This window comes from Podarcis gaigeae (assembly GCF_964106915.1).
Source record: "Podarcis gaigeae genome assembly, chromosome: 3".
Lineage (NCBI taxonomy): Eukaryota > Metazoa > Chordata > Lepidosauria > Squamata > Lacertidae > Podarcis > Podarcis gaigeae.
The window spans coordinates 114,990,994-115,013,715 of NC_139680.1; the positions used below are offsets into that span (position 1 = coordinate 114,990,994).

The following is a 22,722-nucleotide window of genomic DNA, read 5'->3' on the forward strand; positions in this document are numbered from 1 at the left end:
ATGAAAATTTGCTATGGAAAGCTACCCTATCTGTGTTAAACCTGCTCTGCATTCTAGTTCCAACTCCAGTAGTTATTCAGGAGCAAATTATATCTCTTAAGAACAAAGTTATGCTTCCCCCATTTGCATTCATTACTATGGGTTTTGGTGGAGCCTGCCCTGTGGAATGCTTCCCATCAGATGTCAAGGAAATAAACAACTTTCTGACTTCTAGAAGACATATGAGGACCGCCCGGTTTAGGGAAGTTTTAATGTTTGATGTTTTATTGTGTTTTTAATATTCTGTTGGGAGCCGCACAGAGTACTGGGGAGACCCAGTCAGATGGAATAAATTATTATTATTATTATTATTATTATTATTATTATTATTATTATTATTACCACCATAATTTTTAATATTTATACTTAGATGCCAATGGTGAAACAGCATTCCCCACCACCCAAACACACATGAAGATTATCCCTGACAAATTTCAGTAATTACAACTTCAATGTCTTCTCAGAGAATTAGAGACTCAGAGACTTAAGGTCAGGAGTCCAGTCCCAGCCTTGATAACACAGAGCCTCTGAATACCACTTGTGGGTGAGGCACACTCCTGTGGTTATGTCTTATTGGTGGGCTTCCCATGGGCATCCGGCTGGCCACTGTCAGAACAGGATCTTGGATGAACCTTTGGTCTGATCCAACAAGGCTCTCCTTTTGGCCACATCTTCTTGCCAGTCATGGGAGCAGTGGTGCCAGAAAACCTGAGGACTGCCTTATCAACTGAAAGTGCACACCAAACTCATCCAGATATTTTGCCCAGTTGGAGTTTCCCCCCGAGTTCTAGATGTGGCCTTATACTTTAAAATAATAACAACAAGGAAACCTTGTTTTAAGACAAAGAGACTCAAAGTGCTCACCATACTAATTTGTACATCCTGTTCAGTTCATTAGTTTTAGCCATGAACTATAGCAGCAGGAAACAGGAAGAAAAATACAGGCAATTTAACAAAAACACAGAAAACAATAAAATTACTGTCTTGAGCTGACTGGACTATCAATGTACAAGTTAGTGTATTTTACTTCTTTTTGGTCCACCGGGACTTTATGATCTGTACAGGACTTCCTGCTATCGCATCCGGTACTTTTAGGACACAAAATCCTAGGGCTGACGTGTAAGTGCTGTTTGCAGACTGATAAATACGTGAACATGCAATCTTTTGGAAGACAGAGGAAATCGACTCTTGGTCTCCCTTCTTTGGTTTCCAACTTGGCATTCCCAGTCAAACTTCAGCAATGCAGATCAGCATCTTTTACATCATTGCCATTTCAGTGATGCTCCTAGCTTCTCCAGGTAAGGCATAGATCAAAATCAGAATGCTCAGACATAATGTAAAAATTGGGATTCGTTAACTAGCATGGCTTTCTCCTCCACTTCTGCTAAAGACTTTTCCTTCAAGGCTAATATGAAAGCCATATGGCTTGATCTGTGATGCTCCCCCTCCTCTCTCTTTCTATACCTCTCTCTTTCTCTCCTTCTGCACCTACTCTCAACACTTCCCTCCTTCATTCTTGTTTCCCTTGATCTATGCTGTCACCCTTCTCAGACTCTGCTCCATCATCCAATCCTGTTCACACCATCTCTTTGCTATGCTGCATTTTCCAGATTTATGAGGGTGTGTGTAAATGTGTTTTGAACATGAGATTAGGATTTCTAATATAAAAGATTGTCTGACATTCATAAATATTTGCCTTTTACTGCCATATGAAGTGCAAAGTCTGATATGTCCAAATAAAGTTCATTGGGGGAAAATATTGAAGAACAAGCAAGGTCAAGCAGGAAAAGGGTTTGCCCGGGAAGGTGATTCTGTGAACTGTGAGAGCCCTGAATTAACAGAGACAAGACACCAGACATTGGTTTAAATCAGGACAAAACTTTATTGACTGCAGTAGGCAAGGCAGGGTTGACATGGCAGTAGGGCAAGGTTCAGCTCTTCATTCCACTAGCACTTACTGATGGGGTACAAGCTGTTGGGAAGTACTAAGCCCCTTCCCTGGACGTCACGCAGCATTGAAACCTTGAATACTGCAAGCCAAGCACCCAAGCCAAGTGAGGATTTCAGACCAGAAAACCAGGAGAGTCAGAAAGGATAGAGGAGGAACTGGAGAAGGAATGGGAAGAGTGGGAGAAGGAAAGCTTTCCTGCATTCCTGAAGAAACTGTCCCAGGGATGAGGAGGTGTCACTGCTGTGGCCAAGGAGGCAGGAAGGTGAGGGCAGCAGCCAGAGGCAAATCTGCTACCCCTTCCAGATTGCAACTTGTGGCAACTGCCTCTCCAGAGGTTTGGCCCTGTTCACTGGAGGAAACATGTAATCCATTACGTTCCAGTGTCACTCCCGAAGTGGAAAGCTCAGTGCAGACATAGTAACACCCACCTTATGAAAACTGAATTGAAATCATCTGAAAATTCAAAATGTCAATACATGTTGATCTCTGGTATTCTTATGAGATGGTTAAAGATAGTCCACTGCAGCTCAAAGAAGCAGCTGCAATGGCGGGTGATAATGGGGTCAGGAATGTCAGAATGTGGAAATGCCTTCATAAAATAAAATAAAATCTCTCTATCTAGGATTTGTCCATGCAGGGGATACTCATACATGCCAGTCGGTTGGTGGGAAATGCAAGTCTAAATGCGAGAAGGTCTTGAGTGATGCAACTTGTCTTACAGGCGTGCCATGCTGTGCACCGTAAGTTCTCTTCCTAGTTCTTCCATGGAACTCAAATGGAACATGTTTCTTAAATTATTGATAAAATAAAATGCTTAAAGAAATTAGTCTCGAAACTTAGATTTCTTTATAAAGGGCTGACTTCAGGTATCTTCTAAAGGTTGTATAGTTGCTTATCTCCTTGACTTGTGGGTCACATAACCCCATACCCTCCAATGAAAATAGAGACATCCTACAATGCCCTCCAACATGTCTCCAATGAAAATAGGGATGTCCTCAGAAAAAGTGGGACATTGCTGAATCAAATCTGAAACTGGGAAAGCTTCTGTGAATCTGGGACTGTCCCTGGAAAATAGGGACACATGGAGGGTCTGCAGTACATTGAGGCCATGTTTAGTGAGATGTTTTTAAAAACCAAGAGCCATATTTCCTTTTGAGCATCGTTCCAAGGGCCCCATCCCATTGGTGGATGGAGTCAGAGACAAATGTGGGTGTGGCAACAAGAATAATTCTGACTTTTGTATGTGTGCATACATCTCCCTGTCTTCCTTCTGTCTTGCCAAATGCAAGATGGTTCTTTTAAGTTTAGATTCAGAATCAATACCAACGCTAGTGGTTGAGAAGATAACAGATTTTATTCCAAACAGCAAGCAGTATATACATTACCAAGCACACACTGCAATCAGCCACTGGGAAGCCCTGTGGCGAAGTGGCAAAGTTACCCCCAGCCTACGCAGAGCTCCCAACTGGCATGCTAAGAAACTAGGTACCGTATTTTCCGCTCTATAAGACGCACCAGACCACAAGACGCACCTAGTTTTTGGAGGAGGAAAACAAGAAAAAAAATATTCTGAATCTCAGAAGCCAGAACAGCAAGAGGGATCGCTGCGCAGTGAAAGCAGCAATCCCTCTTGCTGTTCTGGCTTCTGGGATAGCTGCGCAGCCTGCACACGCTCCATAAGACGCACACACATTTCCCCTTACTTTTTAGGAGGGAAAAAGTGAGTCTTATAGAGCAAAAAATATGGTATTTTATGGATGCTGTGCCCTGTTAGGATAATACAGGCTCAACTACGAGCGATTCTACATCCAAAGACAAAAATGCCAGGCTATACATCAAAGGCTTTGCTGACCAGTGTCACCAACACATCAAAATACCTTTTCACAAGGGATATTGAAAGCAATAAAACACAGAAACCAAAGTCAGGAAGGGACCAGAGGCAGAAAAGCTGACCATGCCAGATCATTATCTCCTCGAAGTACAATAATCTTCTGCAATAATTATCCCATACACCTTCCAAGAAAGAGGAAGGGATTATTTCAATGACACATTCCTGGCAGGCAAGGTAGATCCAGTATTTTGTGTGACTTTGAGAGAGAATGTGTAGCTCTGGCTGTCAAGGGTCAGATGGGGAGGCCTGGAAGGCCACATTCAGACACTGGCTTTGAGTCTTCCCCCCACTCTGGTTCAGTCTACAGAAATGTTTGTGTGTCTGTGTGCTCTCTCTGTTAACACATAAACCTGTGAATCACTAAAGAAATCTATTTCCTTTATTCAGAACTCCTTAAGATTAAAATGGAAAGAAACACCTGCTTCTTTCAGCAACAGATATAACCCAAAGAATGAGATTGACACGCTGCTAATTTGGCCTGCGAAAATACTTCCATGATGTGGGGATTTTGAGAAAATTTGTGTACTATTATGAATAAATATTTGATATGATGCTGGAAAACGTGTGTTGGTTTATGCCTTTCTGAGATGTGGATACCCCTTGTGGACAATTTGTGAAGCTACAGAAATCTCTCTTTTTTTGTACAGTTCAGGAGGTCCATGTTTGTTCTCTACATTTATACCACAAATTGTGCTCAGGTTAAATAACACTTTTCTGCCAAGACTCACCATTAGTGCCAGTTTGGTTTTAATGCCATTTGGCCTGCAACAATAACAACACATTTCACCAAGGTATTAGGAAGAACCATGATTAGTTACTTTGAGGAAGAGACCTATCACAGATGTTGATTTCCTGCCATGGCAGGTCTCTGGTCTACATGAGCTTTCACGTTCTTTGCAATTCTCTGATTCCGCTGTTCATTCTACCCACAAAACCCACTTGAATGGGAACTGCCTGCATGGAGGCGTAGAACTGACCTTTGAGGAGGTCACCCATTCTTCAAGTCTGTAGCTACATAGAATCCAGCTAGAGGGTAATTTACTTCGAGAGGAATAACTCACATGTCTAAAGGCCTGAGTGACATGTCACACACACTCCTGACATTCAGATTGTTGATGTGGTCACAAGAGGAAGTTCACCTGTTTCTGGTGGCGCTGGAAACACCCGACTTAGAAGGGACATCTTTGATTTATGAATGGATGACTACAATAGCCACTCCAGAGAACTCTGTTTGTTCTTGCATTAAATCTTCTTTTTAATTAACTATGCTTGTTGTTATCAAGAGTCCCCAACAGGGATTGTATCTGTAGCGATAGAAATCCACCCAGTCTTACACCTGATTTGTGTCTTCTTTCCAATAGTTATTCAGAAGGAGATTAGGGACCCAGCTACATTAGGTGTGGGTGGTTGTTTTTTAAGTGCTTTAAATACGTTATAACACTGCGATGGAGAGTTCGAACATTCGGCAAATTGATTTCCCATTATAAGCTTTACAATGCTTTTCCCTGAAACACTTCTTTTGCTGTTTCTAGAGCCAACCTAGGTCTGTTAAAAACAAAGTTTTCTGCTCCTCCAATTCTTCCTAGGGGATTTGGTATGTGCCCAATTTATCCCCCACTCGAGGGTGGGAGCAAAACTGCTTAAGAATAAGGCACCGTCAGTTTCCTTCCATTACTCACCTTCAATGCACCTCAGAACAGTACACACTGGTGAACATCAGGTCTTTGATATTACTGAGAACTTGGAGAGCATTCTGTGATTATCTTCCTTCCTTCCTCTTCCCCTTGAAAACCCAAATGGCACTTTCACGTCAGCCCTAGGATTGAAGATTACCAAAGTAAAGGTTGTGGTAGCAGGAAGTCTTGGTCCAGTGCTCTTGATGAAGTCTTGGTACACCAAAAAGAAGTAAAATACAGTAGCTTGTACATTCAGAGTCCAGCCAGATGGAAACATGATTTTATTGTTTTCAATGTCTACTTTTAAAAAATTAATTGCCTGTATTTTCTTTCCATTTTCTGGCTGCTATGGTCCATGACTAAAACTAATGAACTGAACTGAACAGTGCATGCAGATTAGTTCATTGAATATTATGTGCCTCTTTGTCTTAAAACAAGTAGTTATTCTGTTTGGGTTTGTTTGTTTTTAAGTAGAAGCACAGGGAATCTTGATCTCACTCTTGGTCTCCGTCTCTTGGTATCTCACTTGAGATTCCTAGTCTTCAACAATGCAGTTTGGCATTGTTTACATCATTGCTGTTTCATGGATGCTGTTAGCTTTTCCAGGTAAGGCATACATCAAAATCAGAAATATCAAGTCCTAAAGAAATATAGACCGGGGGGGGGGGGGGCGGAGGCAAAAAGATGGAATGTGGCCTTCTCCAAAAATTCTGCTGAAGACTTTACTTTGTTCTCTCTCACTCTACTTTTCTAGATCTCTCTTTTTTCCTCTCACATGTCTTCCATTCTTCTTTCACTTGATGAGTTCATAATACTGCTGTCCTTCTTGGAGTCTCCTATGACTTTGGTATGCTATCTTCCTTTTGTTTAAAGGGGCCTTTTACGTGAGAAACAGATGTCAAGGTACAGGGTTGGGGATTTGGACACTACTGCTTTGCCCCCAACTGTGGCCCCAGCTCCAGAGCGGTCACTAATGGAAGGTGAGGCTCTACCTACATCTTCCTCACAAACTGCTGGCATGGAGCTGAGCCAAGCTGTTTCAGTGGGTCTGCCTGGCTCTCCAGAGACTTGGAGAACTGCCGTGCCTGACTGTCCACCAAGTTTGCTTGCATGATAAAACCTCAAACTTAAACATCTGTCCTCAGATGTCTTCTAGAAGTCAGATAGTTGTTTATTTCCTTGACATCTGATGGGAGAGCATTCCACAGGGCAGGAGCCACCAAAACTCAAAGCAATGAATGGGAATGGGGGAAGCATAACTTTGTTCTTAAGAGATATAATTTGGTCCTGAATGACTACTGGAGGTGGAACTAAAATACAGAGCACGTCTAACACAGATAGGGTAGATTTTCATAGCAAATTTTCATATAAACAGGTACCAGTCAAAGCTTGTAACCTGTACACAGCCCTCCGACCTCTCAAGGGTGGAGGGGTGAATCATGCAAAACCCAATTTCACATTAAAGGGAAAGGCTGGGTGATGAACCACATTTACAACCTTGGGTGTGTATCTAAAATATCACTTGGGCTCCTAGCCATCTGGATTATGTTTCAGGAAGTAAGTAAGCTAGTATCTTTGTTATATATAGTTACAAGCCTGCTAAATCGATGGGTTCTTCTGTGAATGGTTTCAGAACTCACAGGGTTAAGGAGTTCTGAAAGTCGTCTCTCCATTCCTGAGTTGTGACTCAGAAGGAGGGAGGAGTTATTCCTCACTGCCTGTTTTTCTCTGTGTCCGAAAGAGACCGAAGTAAAATGTGTGAGCTGAGTCCAGGAAAGCTCCGTAATTGTTTTACTGCTTCAATAAACACTGACAAATAAACACACTAATGACTGAGTGTGTTTCATCTTCTAAACACCGAGAAGCAACAGCCGCTGTGTTTACTCTGCATGCGTGGCGAACGGTGAATCGGAGCAACGAAGAGGCGCAGCTAGAGGGAAACGTGCCAGGCTCCAGTTTGATTAAGCTACGGCTAATTGGGGTCGTAAACCAATTAGCTACGCCACGCCCCAATATCTTCTAAGGGCAGTTCTGCATCTCCTTTCAGGCAGTTCCCACCCATCTAGAATTCCATCTCCAGCAGAATCAGAGATTTCTAAGGAACCTTAAAGGCCCAAAGACAAGAAATCCACTCATATTCCATCCATAATAGGTATCGGTTCAGCCTCTTCCCCAAACCCACTAATAAAGGATTGCCTATCATCAACAGGGACAGTCTGTTGCCCTGTCAATGAAGGCATCCCATTGAGACGTTTTTCATAACACTTCAGAGAAATGTGTTAATATTGATGAAGTGGTGGCTTTCGGTCATCTGATAGCCAAATGGTATTTAAACCACTTTGCTAGCAATGGGGAGTCTTTGCAGAAAACATGTTCAGAATTTTTGGTATACCCATAGAGAACCAACATGGAGGACCTGGTGGTTTCCTTTACTGTACAAATAAAAAGCTTTCTGGAAGTTTGCAAATCCTCCCCAGCAGTGGATTCACATCTCACAAGAACACAAACCCACACACATTTTCCAGCAACTTATTAAATTTTATTCATAATAGTATACAGGGTTGTTGTTGATGTTGTTTCAAAAAATTCAATTCCACTGAAGTATTTTTTGGATGGCAAATAAGAGCAGATCAATCTATTAATTTGGGTAATATCAGTTGCTGAAATAAGCAAAAGTTACTCTCCACCTTACCCTGAACCAAATCTGCAGAGAGAAAAAAAAATATATTCTGTGATTACTAGGTTTATGTGTTAACACAAAGAGACAGTACACAGACAAACACACACGTATTCGGGGGACACTCCATAAGCAACACACTTTCATGTCACAAAAATACCAATGACCCGTAGTTTATTAATTTCAACAATTTATCAAATGAAAATTTACAAATGAACAAATTTGAACAAAGTCTTGGAGCATCAAGTAAAATACAGTAGCTTGTACATTCAGAGTCCAGCCAGATGGAAACATGATTTTAATTCTTTTCAATGTCTATATTAAAAAAATTAATTGCATGTATTTTCTTTCCACTTTCTGGCTGCTATGGTTCATTGCTAAAACTAATGAACTGAACTGAGGAGTGCATGCAGATTAGTACTTTGAGCACTTTGTGCCTCTTTGTCTTAAAACAAGTTGCTATTTGGTTTTTGTTATTTTAAAGAACGAGGCCACATTTTGTAACACAGCACTGCAAAAAACCTCCCACTGGGCAAAATCTCTGGCTTAGATTGCTATGCACTTTGGGATAATGGGCAGGTCAGTTTCCTGGCAGTCCTCAGTGTCAGGAGCCCAGGCTGCCATCTTGATAACATAGCACGCAAGTCATATTTGGGTTGAAGATTTATTGCAATACAAGCAACCAGGAAGTGATCTCACCATGACACTTCTTTTGTTTCACTTTTACTTAGAGTCAGATCACCCACATCCATACAGGTGAACACCAGGTCTAAAGTTGAAAAACATCAAAGCACAGGACAGTGTGGGGGAGAAATTTCTGGAACAACAATGAGATATCAGCTCTGCCCAAGGCATGACAGATAACAGCAACAACAGGGGGGAAATAGACATAACATTTTACAAGAACAGGAAGAAACACCACAGACAGAATAATTGCCACACACAGGAAGAACAAGCATATAGTTTGAGTGCCTTACTTATAAGTTTGTAAATCATTTAATGTGTCAACACAAATAGAAGTTATTAATATTGCAGTTGTTGTATAAGCGATTATTGATAATGACCAGAATGTAATTTAAATTAATAAGATTTTGGAATGCAGAAATAAAGAAAATCCCCAAAGCATCAATTCTAGCATGCGGGGGGCCACCTTATCAAAATTATATAATTCAGTATTTGAATGATTGGTATTAACAATTTTATTATAAATTGGTATTGATATAATGAGGTTATTATTGGATTGTAATTGAAAACTATAAAATATATTATCAAGAAAAAGAAAAGAAAATCAATAGCAGTTAAAAATTAAATTCTTAGGCAAATTGAGACCATATGGAATGAACGCAAAAGGCCCTAAAGAATTCATTGTTTATTTTATTCCCCCTTTCCAAAAACACCCCCTGCAACTGAACACTATTTGCAAAGTTTAATGACCTGCTTCCTGGTTTCTAATTGAGCACAGTGAAAAACAGGGTGCTGGGTTTAATTGGTCCCTGTGTTTCCCTTTATCCCACTAGTCCTCTTATTCTTTAGTTCCATAACTTATGTCTAATTGTAATTTTGATGTATGACTTACCTGAAGATACCAGGAGCATCAGTGAAAGGGCAGCTATGAAAAGAGAGCAGTTTTGCATGGTCAACGCTTCAGTGTACAGTCAAGTTAGAGTGTCATCTGAAAAGCTGAAGACTCTTCCATTTATAGGGTTTCTATGCTTAGGTTTCATATATACACATTATGTTCATGATGCAACATGCATTTTGGCACCAATGCTTATTGCATTATTTCTTTAAAATGCATGATGTGCCCAAAAGAGGAACTACAATACGGTACATTAACGTTGTATTCCCCCAAGACTGTTCTCAGGGTTCACTGGTTTGGAAATAAGGTTAGAAAGAGTAACTCTCAGAACAGCAATATTTGTTTAAATATTGTGGACCTGTGTGGTCAGCACATGAAGATGGTAAGCCTACCTCATAGACCAGGGATCACCAATCTCTTTTGACCTGTGGGCACATTTGTTTTTTTTTTAAAAAAACATTTTTTTATTGCTTTTTTAAAAGTACAGAAATACAGAAAAAAGAATAAAGAGTGGTTATAAGAAAGAAAGATATAAATAACAAATTTCCATATTCTTTTTCCATCTAACCTATAGGACTTCCCCACATCCTCCGAACCCTGCGTTCTCTGTCTTATAAAGCATCAGCAATTTGTTAACTTATTTCAAAACTTATTGTAACTTCCATTTTATCATGTTCCCTATTTTCAATTTTACTGTCGCTCAATTCTTATATGTTTTATATTAAACACAATAAAGTTATTTCATTATTTTACCTCTGAATTCTTGTGTCTTAATTTTCATTCCAATAACTTACATTTGCTGAAGCTAGAATTTCCTGAAAGGTGCATTTTTTTTAACATTCATACAACTTATAGTGTTTTTTCAAATAGTCCTTAAACTTTTCCCAATCCTCCTCAGTTGTTTCTTCTCCCACGTCTCGGATTCTGCCAGTCATTTCAGCCAGTTCCATATAGTCCATCAACTGCGATTGCCATTCCTCCAGCGTGGGTAAATCTTGTGTCTTCCAGTATTTTGCAATCAGGATCCTTGCTGCTGTGGTAGCATACATAAAAAAGGTTCTGTCCTTCTTAAGCACTCTCTGGTCCACCATGCCCAGAAGGAAGGCCTCTGGTTTTTTAGGTAAGGTAAATCTCAATACCTTTTTTAGTTCATTATGGATCATTTCCCAGAAGGCCTTCACTTTCGGGCAGGTCCACCAGAGATGAAAGAATGTCCCTTCCGCCTCTCCACATTTCCAACATTTGTTGTCAGACAGATGATATATCTTGGCTAACTTGACTGGGGTCATGTACCACCGGTATACCATTTTCATAATATTTTCCTTCAAGGCAGTACATGCCGTGAATTTCAAACCGGTGTTCCATAACCTTTCCCAGTCTGCAAACATAATGTTATGCCCCACATCCTGAGCCCATTTTATCATAGCGGATTTGACTGTCTCATCCTGTGTATTCCACTTAAGCAGCAAGTTATACATTCTCAAAAGTAGTTTACTTTTTGGTTCTAACAATTCAGTCTCTAGTTTCGATTTTTCCACCTGGAATCCAACTTTTTTATCTATTTTAAATACCTCTTGAATTTGCGCATAGTGCAACCAATCTCGTACCTTAGTTTTCAATTTCTCCAAACTTAGCAACCTCCAATTGTCTCCAGTTTTTTCAATTATTTCCCAATATTTAGGCCAGTGGGCCTCCATGTTGGGTCTCTTACGTGCCTTGGCCTCCACCGGTGAGAGCCACCTCAGAGTTTTACTCTCCAATAAGTCTTTGTATTTTATCCAGACCCTCCAAATTGCTCTTCTGACAATATGGTTTTTAAACAATTTGTGCACTTTGGCCTTGTCATACCACAAATATGCATGCCACCCAAACGCATTGTCAAACCCTTCCAGATCCAGGACATCAGTGTTCTCCAATAAAATCCAATCTTTCAACCAGCAGAAGGCTGCAGATTCATAATATAGCCTCAAGTCTGGCAGGGCAAATCCCCCTCTTTCTTTCGCATCAGTTAATATTTTAAACTTTATTCGGGGTTTTTTGCCCTGCCAAACAAACTTAGAAATATCCTTCTGCCATGACCTGTGGGCACATTTGCAAGCTGGACAAAATATCAAGGGGACACACCTCATTGAAAGATGGACTGCAAACTATTCTATTGGCTACAAAAGAATCCTCATTTTAAGCTTAGTTTCAGTGAAGGGAGGGAGGGAAAATTTGGACGCCATGAAGGTCTTTATGTACCCCTATTGTAACAAGGGTTACTAGTCTGGACTTTTAATACAGTGAAGCAGGCATAATATGAAAGGTATCCTTCCTGAACTTTCCATGACCCTGGTACATCTCCTATCTCTTATGAGACCTAAAGTTTTGGCAATTAAATCCTGCCGTCCAGTCAGCGCTTCCCTGCGTAGCTCTGCTGGGGCTGACCTGGGCAAGAAAAACAGAGTCGCAGCGGTCCTGCCATCCGTGTGAGATAGAGGGATAAATCAGTCCAGAGACAGTTCGTTGCTATCTCTAAAAGTGTTTATTTACACAGCAATAAATCCATCAGAACTTTCCGGCATCTCTCCGGTGCTTAGAGCACACGCAGCTTCTTTTCAGCGTCTCTCAGTCTAAAGTGAAACCAACTTTCACAGACAAAGACGGACAAAGCCTGTGATGTACGGCCCTGCGTCAGGCCCCTCCCAGATACAGGACACCAAAGAATTTTAACCCTGTAAACTCCAAACTCCACAAAAGTAACAGTTCACACCTTAACATAAGAATGTAATAAGAGCTTCCTGGATCAGGCCAATGACCCATCTAGTCCAGCATACTGTTCTCACAGAGGCTGAACACAGATGCCTGTGCGTAATATGCAAGCAGGATTCCAGCACAGGAGCCGTCTCCCTTTCTGTGGATTCCAGCCATTGGTGTTCAGGTACATTGTTGCATCCAGCTGTTGGAGGCACAGAGTAGCTATCATGGCTTGCAGCCACTGGTAGCCCCCTACTCCATGATTTTGTCCAATCCTCTTTTAAAGTCATCTAAGTTGGTGGCCATCACTCTGACCCTCTGTGAGAGCAAGTTTCGTAGTTTATCTATACACTGTGTGAAGGTGTCCTTTTATAAAGCGTCTCCTCCTCCCAGAGGGGAGGGATTGTGATCGGGAGCCTTTCCCACGCTTTGCAGAGGGCGTGCCAGCCCCCTGCCCATCATCTCTACTGACGCACCCGCTCCCCGGTCAGTCTTCCAATCAGTAGGATGCTCGGGGGCGGGGTTTGCTCTTCCCCTCATTGTGCTGCTGTTTCCATCAGGTCACCCACCCACCCTCCCTTTAGTTCATCCTTTCTGAATGACCTTGCTATGGACCTTCGGTTGGTCGCCTTGGTTGTCCGAGGGGCCAAGCAGGAGTTTTTTCCCAATTGGCAAATTGGCACCGGCCTCTTGGTTTTTTCGCCTACCTTGTAGCAACTCTTCACAACTTTCTGGTATTGGTGGTTAGGCATTGGAATCTGTGGTTGTTGTATGGAAGGGCAGGGTGTGGCCATCGCCTACCCCTTCCTTATGGGTATTCCATTAAAGGAATCCGGCAGCTGTGGATCCTCTCCGATGCCCTGCTGTGGTGGGGGGCCATGGCACGACCCTCGGTGACATCAGGGGAGAGCTTACAGTTGTATTTGCATCAACAGGCTCCCCCTACTGGTGGTTAACCCCCTTTTAGTCTCCCCCCTCCCTGAGGGGCGGAGTTGAACTTTGAGGTTTCTCCGGTGCCTAAGCCAATACCTCTCACATGCTGTAATCAATAAAGTTGTGGCCTTTTCTAGCCCATTAACCTAAATACTGTGTCCGTGAGTCTTTCTTATCCCCAAGCGTGGGGGGAGGGTCCTTGAATCACAAATCTGTCCTGAATCTTCCAGCAATCAGCTTCATTGGAAGTCCACAAGTTCTAGTGTTATGAAGAAGGGGGTTTCTCTATCAGCCTTTTCCATACCATGCATAATTTTACTAACTTCTATCATTTTACTTCTTACTTGTATTTTCTCTAAACCTTAAAGTGTGAAATACTGCAACCCTTTCTTCATAGAGAAGTCACTCCAACCACTTACCATATTTCTCTCTCTATAGGACGCACCTTTATCCCTCCAAAAATGAAAAGGAAATGTGTGTGCGTCCTATGGAGCGTGCCCCCAGCCCTGCAAGCTCCGGGAGTGGCGGCAAGGCTACACTCAACCTTGCCGCCACTCTCGGATCTGTTCTGGGGGCTGGGGTCGGGGGAAGCTCGGGCTTCCCCTGCCCCAGCCCAGCAGCTAAAACTGCGCGCAGGCTCTCCTGGCTGGAGAAGTTGCGCGTGGCTAAAGAGGAAACCAAGACAGCCAGCGGGATGGATCCCACTCACTGTCTTGGCATCTTTGCTCTTTGGGGCTGGGGGGGGGGGAATAATTTTTTTCCTTTATTTCCCCACCCCCTAAAAAGTAGGTGCACCCTATGGTCCGGTGCGGCCTATGGAGCGAAAAATATGGTAATCATTTTGGATGCCCTCTTCTGAATCATTTCCAACTATACAATATCCTTTTTGAGGTGAGGTGACCGGAACTTTACACAATACTCAAAATGAGTCCACACCATATGTTTGTATAATGACATTGCTATATTGGCAGTTTTATTTTAATTTCCATTTCCTAATGATGCCTAATAGTCTCTAGAATGTAATTTGTGTTTTTCACGGCCACTGCAGACTGGTTTGACATCTTCATAAAGCTATCTACTATGACTCTAATGTCTCGTTCCTGGACTGTCAATGCCAGTTCCGATCCTGTGAGCATATGTGTGATATTAAGTGGGTTGTTTTTTTTTGTTTACTCCAACATACATTTGACATTTTAGCACGCATTTACTCAGTTTGAAGAAGCTGTTTTGGAATGCTTTGGAATCACTTTTTTGTTTTAATGACCCTGAACAATTTAATATCATGAGCAAACTTGGCCATCTTCCTGCTCATTCCTAACTCTGCATTGTTTATGAACAATTTAAAATCATGAGTCTCAATACTAACCACTGGAGACTGCACTTTTTACTTCTCTTAATTCAGAGAACTGTCCATTTATTCTTACTCTTTGCTTCCTGCAGCCTAACCAATTCCTGATCCACGAGAGGACACCTCCTCATATTTCTTGAGTGTGAAGCTTACTCAGGGTATTTGGTGGGTTCCTCTGTGAAAAGCAACTTGAAAGTCCAAGTACACTATGTTAATGGGATCACCTCTATCTAAATCAGTGGTTCTCAACCTTGGGTCCCCAGATGTTTTTGGCCTACAACTCCCATGATCCCTAGCTCACAGGACCAATGGTCAGGGATGATGGGAGTTGTAGGCCAAAAACAGCTGGGGACCCAAGGCTGAGAAAGGCTGATCTAAATGTTTGTTCACACTCTCAACAAGCCTATAGATAGAGTACATTGACTTAATGCATGTGGATTACTGTACTGGACACTAGTCAATTAGTTTCTATCTGTGTTATATGTAGCTACAAACTTGATGAATGGATGACCTCGTCAAAGGTCAGTTCTACGCCTCCATTCAGGCAGTTCCCATTCGCCTGGGATTCATGGGTAGAATGAACAGTAGATTCAGAGAATTGCAAAGAACGTGAAAGCTCATGTAGACCAGAGACCTGCCATGGCAGGAAATCAACATCTGTGATAGGTCTCTTCCTCAAAGTAACTAATCATGGTTCTTCCTAATACCTTGGTGAAATGTGTTGTTATTGTTGCAGGCCAAATGGCATTAAAACCAAACTGGCACTAATGGTGAGTCTTGGCAGAAAAGTGTTATTTAACCTGAGCACAATTTGTGGTATACATGTAGAGAATAAACATCCACCACCTGAAGTTTACAAAAAAAGAGAGATTTTGTAGCTTCACAAATTGTCCACAAGGGGTATCCACGTCTCAGAAAGGCATAAACCAACACACATTTTCCAGCAACATATCAAATATTTATTCATAATAGTACACAAATTTTCTCAAAATCCCCACATCATGGAAGTATTTTCGCAGGCCAAATTAGCAGCATGTCAATCTAATTCTTTGGGTTATATCCTTTGCTGAAAGAAGCAGGTGTTTCTTTCCATTTTAATCTTAAGGAGTTCTGAATAAAGGAAAGAGATTTCTTTAGCGATTCACAGGTTTATGTGTTAACAGAGAGAGCACACAGAGACGCAAACATTTCTGTAGACTGAACCAGAGTGGGGGGGGGGGACTCAAAGCCAGTGTCTGAATGTGGCCTTCCAGGCCTCCCCATCTGACCCTTGACAGCCAGAGCTACACATTCTCTCTCAAAATCACACAAAATACTGGATCTACTTTGTCTGCCAGGAATGTGTCATTGAAATAATCCCTTCCTCTTGCTTGGAAGGTGTATGGGATAATTATTGCAGAAGATTATTGTACTTCGAGGAGATAGTGATCTGGCATGGTCAGCTTTTCTGCCTCTGGTCCCTTCCTGACTCTGGCTTCTGTGTTTTATTGCTTTCAGTATCCCTTGTGTAAAAGTATTTTGATGCGTTGGTGACACTGGTCAGCAAAGCCTTCAGTGTATAGCCTGGCATTTTTGTCTTTGGATGTAGAATCGCTCGTAGTTGAGCCTGTATTATCCTAACAGGGCACAGCATCTATAAAATACCGTACCTAGTTTCTTAGCATGCCAGTTGGGAGCTCTCCGTAGGCTGGGGGTAACTTTGCCACTTCGCCACAGGGCTTCCCAGTGGCTGATTGCAGTGCGTGCTTGGTAATGTATATACTGCTTGCTGTTTGGAATAAATTCTGTAATCTTCTCAACCACTTGCGTTTGTATTAATTCTGAATCTAATCTTAAAAGAAACATCTTGCATTTGGCAAGACAGAAGGAAGACAGGGAGATGTATGCACACATACAAAAGTCAGAATTATTCTTGTTGCCACACCCACATTTGTCTCTGACTCCATCCACCAATGGGATGGGGCCTAGGAAGGATGCTCAAAAGGAAATATGGCTCTTGGCTTTTTAAAAACATCTCACTAAACATGGCCTCACTGTACTGCAGACCCTCCATGTGTCCCTATTTTCCAGGGACAGTCCCAGATTCATAGAAGCTTTCCCAGTTTCAGATTTGATTCAGCAATGTCCCACCTTTTCTGAGGACATCCCTATTTTCATTGGAGACATGTTGGATGGCATTGTAGGATGTCTCTATTTTCATTGGAGGGAATGGGGTTATGTGACCCACAAGAAGAGAACTTACGGTGCACAGCATGGCACGCCTGTAAGACAAGTTGCATCACTCACGACCTTCTCGCATTTAGACTTGCATTTCCCACCAGCCTCGTGGCATGTACGAGTATCCCCTGCATGGACAAATCCTAGATAGAGAGATTTTATTTTATTTTATGAAGGCATTTCCACATTCTGACATTCCTGACCCCATTATCACCCGCCATTGCAGCTGCTTCTTTGAGCTGCAGTGGACTACCTTTAACCATCTCATAAGAATACCAGAGATCAACATGTATTGACATTTTGAATTTTCAGATGATTTCAATTCAGTTTTCATAAGGTAGGTGTTACTATGTCTGCACTGAGCTTTCCATTTCGGGAGTGACACTGGAACGTAATGGATTACATGTTTCCTCCAGTGAACAGGGCCAAACCTCTGGAGAGGCAGTTGCCACAAGTTGCAATCTGGAAGGGGTAGCAGATTTGCCTCTGGCTGCTGCCCTCACCTTCCTGCCTCCTTGGCCACAGCAGTGACACCTCCTCATCCCTGGGACAGTTTCTTCAGGAATGCAGGAAAGCTTTCCTTATCCCGCTCTTCCCATTCCTTCTCCAGTTCCTCCTCTATCCTTTCTGACTCTCCAGATTTTCTGGTCTGAAATCTTCACTTGACTTGGATGCTTGGCTTGCAATATTCAAGGTTTCAATGCTGCGTGACTTCCAGGGAAGGGGCTTAGTACTTCCCAACAGCTTGTACCCCATCAGTAAGTGCTAGTGGAATGAAGAGCTGAACCTTGCCCTACTGCCATGTCAACCCTGCCTTGCCTACTGCAGTCAATAAAGTTTTGTCCTGATTTAAACCAATGTCTGGTGTCTTGTCTCTGTTATTTCAGGGCTCTCACAGGTCACACAATCACCTTGCAGGGCAAACCCTTTTCCTGCTTGACCTTGCTTGTTCTTCAATATTTTCCCCCAATGAACTTTATTTGGACATATCAGACTTTGCACTTCATATGGCAGGAAAACCAAATATTTATGAATGTCAGACAATATTTTGTATTAGATATCCTAATCTCATGTTCAAAACACATTCACACACACCCTCATAAATCTGGAAAATGCAGCATAGCAATAGATGGTGTGAACAGGATTGGATGATAGGGCAGAGTCTGAGAAGGGCGACAGCATAGATCAAGGGAAATAAGAATGAAGGAGGGAAGTGCTGAGAGTAGGTGCAGAAGGAGAGAAAGAGAGAGGTTTAGAAAGAGAGAGGAGAGGGAGAATCATAGATCAAGCCATATGGCTTTCATATTAGGCTTGAAGGAAAAGTCTTTAGCAGAAGTGGAGGAGAAAGCCATGCTAGTTAACGAATCCCAATTTTTACATTATGTCTGAACATTCTGATTTTGATCTATGCCTTACCTGGAGAAGCTAAGAGCATCGCTGAAAGAGCAATGATGTAAAAGACGCTGATCTGCATTGCTGAAGTTTGACTGGGAATGCCAAGTTGGAAACCAAAGAAGGGAGACCAAGAGTGTTCTCAATTTCCTCTGTCTTCCAAAAGATTGCATGTTCACGTATTTATAAGTCTGCAAACAGCACTTACACGTCAGCCCTAGGATTTTGTGTCCTAAAAGTACTGGATGCAATAGCAGGAAGTCCTGTACTCCTCATAAAGTCCCGGTGGACCAAAAAGAAGTAAAATACACTAACTTGTACATTGATAGTCCAGTCACCTCAAGACAGTAATTTTATTGTTTTCTGTGTTTTTGTTAAATTGCCTGTATTTTTCTTCCTGTTTCCTGCTGCTATAGTTCATGGCTAAAACTAATGAACTGAACAGGATGTACAAATTAGTATGGTGAGCACTTTGAGTCTCTTTGTCTTAAAACAAGGTTTCCTTGTTGTTGTTATTTTAAAGTATAAGGCCACATCTAGAACTCGGGGGGAAACTCCAACTGGGCAAAATATCTGGATTAGTTTGGTGTGCACTTTCAGTTGATAAGGCAGTCCTCAGGTTTTCTGGCACCACTTTTCCCATGACTGGCAAGAAGATGTGGCCAAAAGGAGAGCCTTGTTGGATCAGACCAAAGGTTCATCCAAGATCCTGTTCTGACAGTGGCCAGCCGGATGCCCATGGGATGCCCACCAATAAGACATAACCACAGGAGTGTGCCTCACCCACAAGTGGTATTCAGAGGCTCTGTGCTATCAAGGCTGGGACTGGACTCCTGACCTTAAGTCTCTGAGTCTCTAAGTCTCTGAGAAGACAGCGAAGTTGTAATTACTGAAATTTGTCAGGGATAATCTTCATGTGTGTTTAGGTGGTGGGGAATGCTGTTTTACCATAAATATTAAAAATTATTAGACGTTTTTCATAATACTTCAGAGAAATGTGTTAATATTGATGAAGTGGTGGCTTTCGGTCATCTGATAGCCAAATGGTATTTAAACCACTTTGCTAGCAATGGGGAGTCTTTGCAGAAAACATGTTCAGAATTATTGGTATACCCATAGAGAACCAACATGGAGGACCTGATGGTTTTCTTAACTTTCTGGAAAGCTTTCTGGAAGTTTGTAAATCCTCCGCAAGAATGGATTCACATCTCACAAGAACACAAGCCCACACACATTTTCCAGCAACATATTACATTTTATTCGAAAGATCCAAGATGGCGAATGGCACTTAGTCAGCGTGAATGTGAGCTCTCTGACTTATTTTGTCTTTTATCCTTCAAAGCTGTTTTAATGAGTATAGAAACCTATTAATTTTTAACCTTAGTTTTTAGTTTTTAGTTTTAGTTTTAGTGTTAATTGGTAAGGAGGACACCTCTTTCTATCAAGGAGACAATCATTGACCCTGAAACTTGGGGCGGCTGCATGAAGAGAGAAATGACTAAGCAATTATACAGCCCTGCTCGTGGGAGAGGAACTGGGAAACGTGCCAGAGATTCCGGAGATTTAGACGCCACAGAGGAACTGGGATGCCTGCCTCTTGCTAAACAAACAAAATTTAGTGAATCTGAAAGTACAAAGAGTGTCTTTAATGTCCCGGTTTCAAACTCTTTCTCACTGCTAGCAGAGATGAATGACGGGGAAGCCATTGTGAAGGAACCTTTCGATAACCTGCCTATTAAGCCTGCGAGCAATGGTAATACTGGTATCCACATGTATGACTGCACTAGAGCCCGTGAAAGTTGTATTGATGAGATGCTATTTGAACACTCGACTACTCTAGACCTAGTTGCTAAAACAGTGGACTGTATCTTTAAATACATAAAAGACATCCGAGGATCCTTGGAGAAGATTATCTCGCTTGTATCCCTAACAGGTAAAGACAGTTCCCCTGATGTATCACCTGAGATGAAATCCATACAATTGTCCAGAGCACCCGTTTTACCTCACACCTCCTGTACAATTTCTCAAGCTGTTGGCAATCAGAAAAGTGAGCAAAGTGAGCAAAATAAGAAGGAACAACACTATGCACCTCCTTACAAACTGCTGCTGCAAGCTACTAAAATCTGCTTAATGGTTTGCCCCTTTAGAGGCAAGGTGATAAACTGGCATTATAAGAGTGATATAAGGAGACACCTAGCGGAGCTCCTGGGGGTAATCCCTAGCTCTATTGACCTGAAGCATTCTGTCCATATTAGCAGCAGACCTCAGAGGCAGAGAGTGCTGCTCTCCTTTAAAACCAAAAAGCTTCCTGTACTTATTATGTCCTCAAGAAGCCTTCTAATTAACTATGGAATCCTTGCTACAAGAGTCTTTACCAATACCAAGATCTGCCCCCTCTTACCAAACTGCCTGCTCAAAAAGAAAGCAGACAAGTCTGAGGGTTCGCCAATTGCCACGACTCCAACTCCCCTGTCCGCAGATCTAATTAGCTGGACTGACCCCCCCCCCGCCTCCACTGACAAAGGCTACACATCTGGAGAATTCTACGGAGCGTGAGTTACTTCTATCCTTCTCCCAATTGCCAAAACTGGAGCGAACGGAGATAACGGACAGACTGGATGAATTGCTACTCTGTCTCCGTAACTCAGAAGATCATGTTCAGGTAAATAAGATGAATTCCTCACCAACTGAAGAGCAGTCTACACAAGCCCAAGTGGAACCCGTTTTAACGACCTTTGATCGGCAACCTGGCTGTACACGGCCTCGGGATGTCAAGCCTGGGCAGGATATAGTGAAAGATTTGACAACCCTCTGGTCAAACTCGGAAGCTGTGGCAAGACTGAATGCTCTTTTGGAGGCAAACCGAAAAGGATGTCTTCCACCTGCCTTACACTACATGTTCCCTACAGCAACCGCTGACCCAAAAGGCCCACCCCTCTCAATTTTAGAGCATACATTAAATGCGGAGTCTATGGACCTGTCGCTAAGTGATATCCCCATGCACCAGAACCCATCCCCACAGCCACCAAAAATTAAGCCTCAATCCATGGCTGCTGCTGCTGCGGTAAGTGGTGTTTGGAAATTGCCGGGTAAGCAAGCTACAATTACTTCCTTCTTCCAGCCTATTGCCCCCCTCGCCGCACACATTCCCAGGTGGATTCTGCCGTGCCGGTTCTGCAAGGACCGGCATGACTCGAAGGGGTGACCAGGAGATCACTTACTTTCTTATCCTGGAATGTAGCTGGCATTAAACCTAAGCTGATGGACCCATCCTTCGTCGCCTACATAAAAGGCAGTCGTATTCTTTTACTGCAAGAGACCTGGGCTTGTGAGGGCTTCTCCTTATCAGGGTATAAGGGCTTCTACCTGAATGCACAACAGAATTCACTATCACCTGGTAGACCACAAGGTGGACTGGCTACCTTAGTTTCTTTGGCCTTAAATCTGCAGGTGGAACAAATCGACATCCAGTCGTCATCCATGCTGGGTGTAAAGTTACAAACAGCGGAGGAAGTGTTCGTGGTGATTAATGTTTATTTGCACCCAACCTACAAGAAAAACCTGGTGGACCAAAGATGGAGGGGAATTCAACTGACTCTTGAAACTCTCCTAGAGAAATATCCTGAAGCCTCCTTCCTAGTTGCAGGAGATTTCAATGGCCGATTGTCTCACTCTGATAAATCATTATTTGCTAAATATAATAAATATCCCCCACTACCCATTTTAACCTCAGACCTTTTACCCAGGAATTTTAAAGACAGTGTTGCTACATACGCAGGTTTTAAATGCAGACAAACTTTGATGGCTCTTAATTTTCACCTTTTAAACGGAGCTCTCAGTTCTGATTACCCTGCCGAATTTACTTTCTGGTCAGGCTCCCGAGCCTCTACCATAGATTTTATTTGGACATCAGTAGACCTAATTCCCAAAATTTCTAACTTTAAGGTGGTAACGAGGCTGGAAAGTGACCATTTTCCATTAGAACTCTCTCTGACCCTGGATGGAGAATTGGCTACCTATTCCTGTGTGCCTATAACAAATAACCAGTTTCAGATGAGGCCCACTGCCTTAAAATGGACCGACAATTTGGCTCAACGGATAAATGAACTCCTTCGGTCTGACCAACTGCAAGAGACAAGGGACTCCCTTGTCCAGGCAGTTGAGCCACTGCCAATGTATGACAAATTAGTAGAACTGCTAAAACCATTGTTGACTAAGGCCTTGGTAATGAATAGTAACCATTTCTCTCATAAAAAGTGGTTTGACGAGGAATGTAGACACTT

At 42.3% G+C, this 22,722-nt stretch overlaps 1 long non-coding RNA gene across 1 annotated transcript; it reads left to right on the forward strand.

Moving 5' to 3' along the window:
* The first annotated feature begins 1,223 nt into the window (after positions 1-1,223).
* Positions 1,224-4,386, forward strand: LOC310842230. The gene is made up of 3 exons (XR_014563019.1): positions 1,224-1,337; positions 2,613-2,730; positions 4,269-4,386. It is a non-coding gene; the product is annotated as an uncharacterized lncRNA (long non-coding RNA).
* Positions 4,387-22,722: the final 18,336 nt, after the last annotated feature.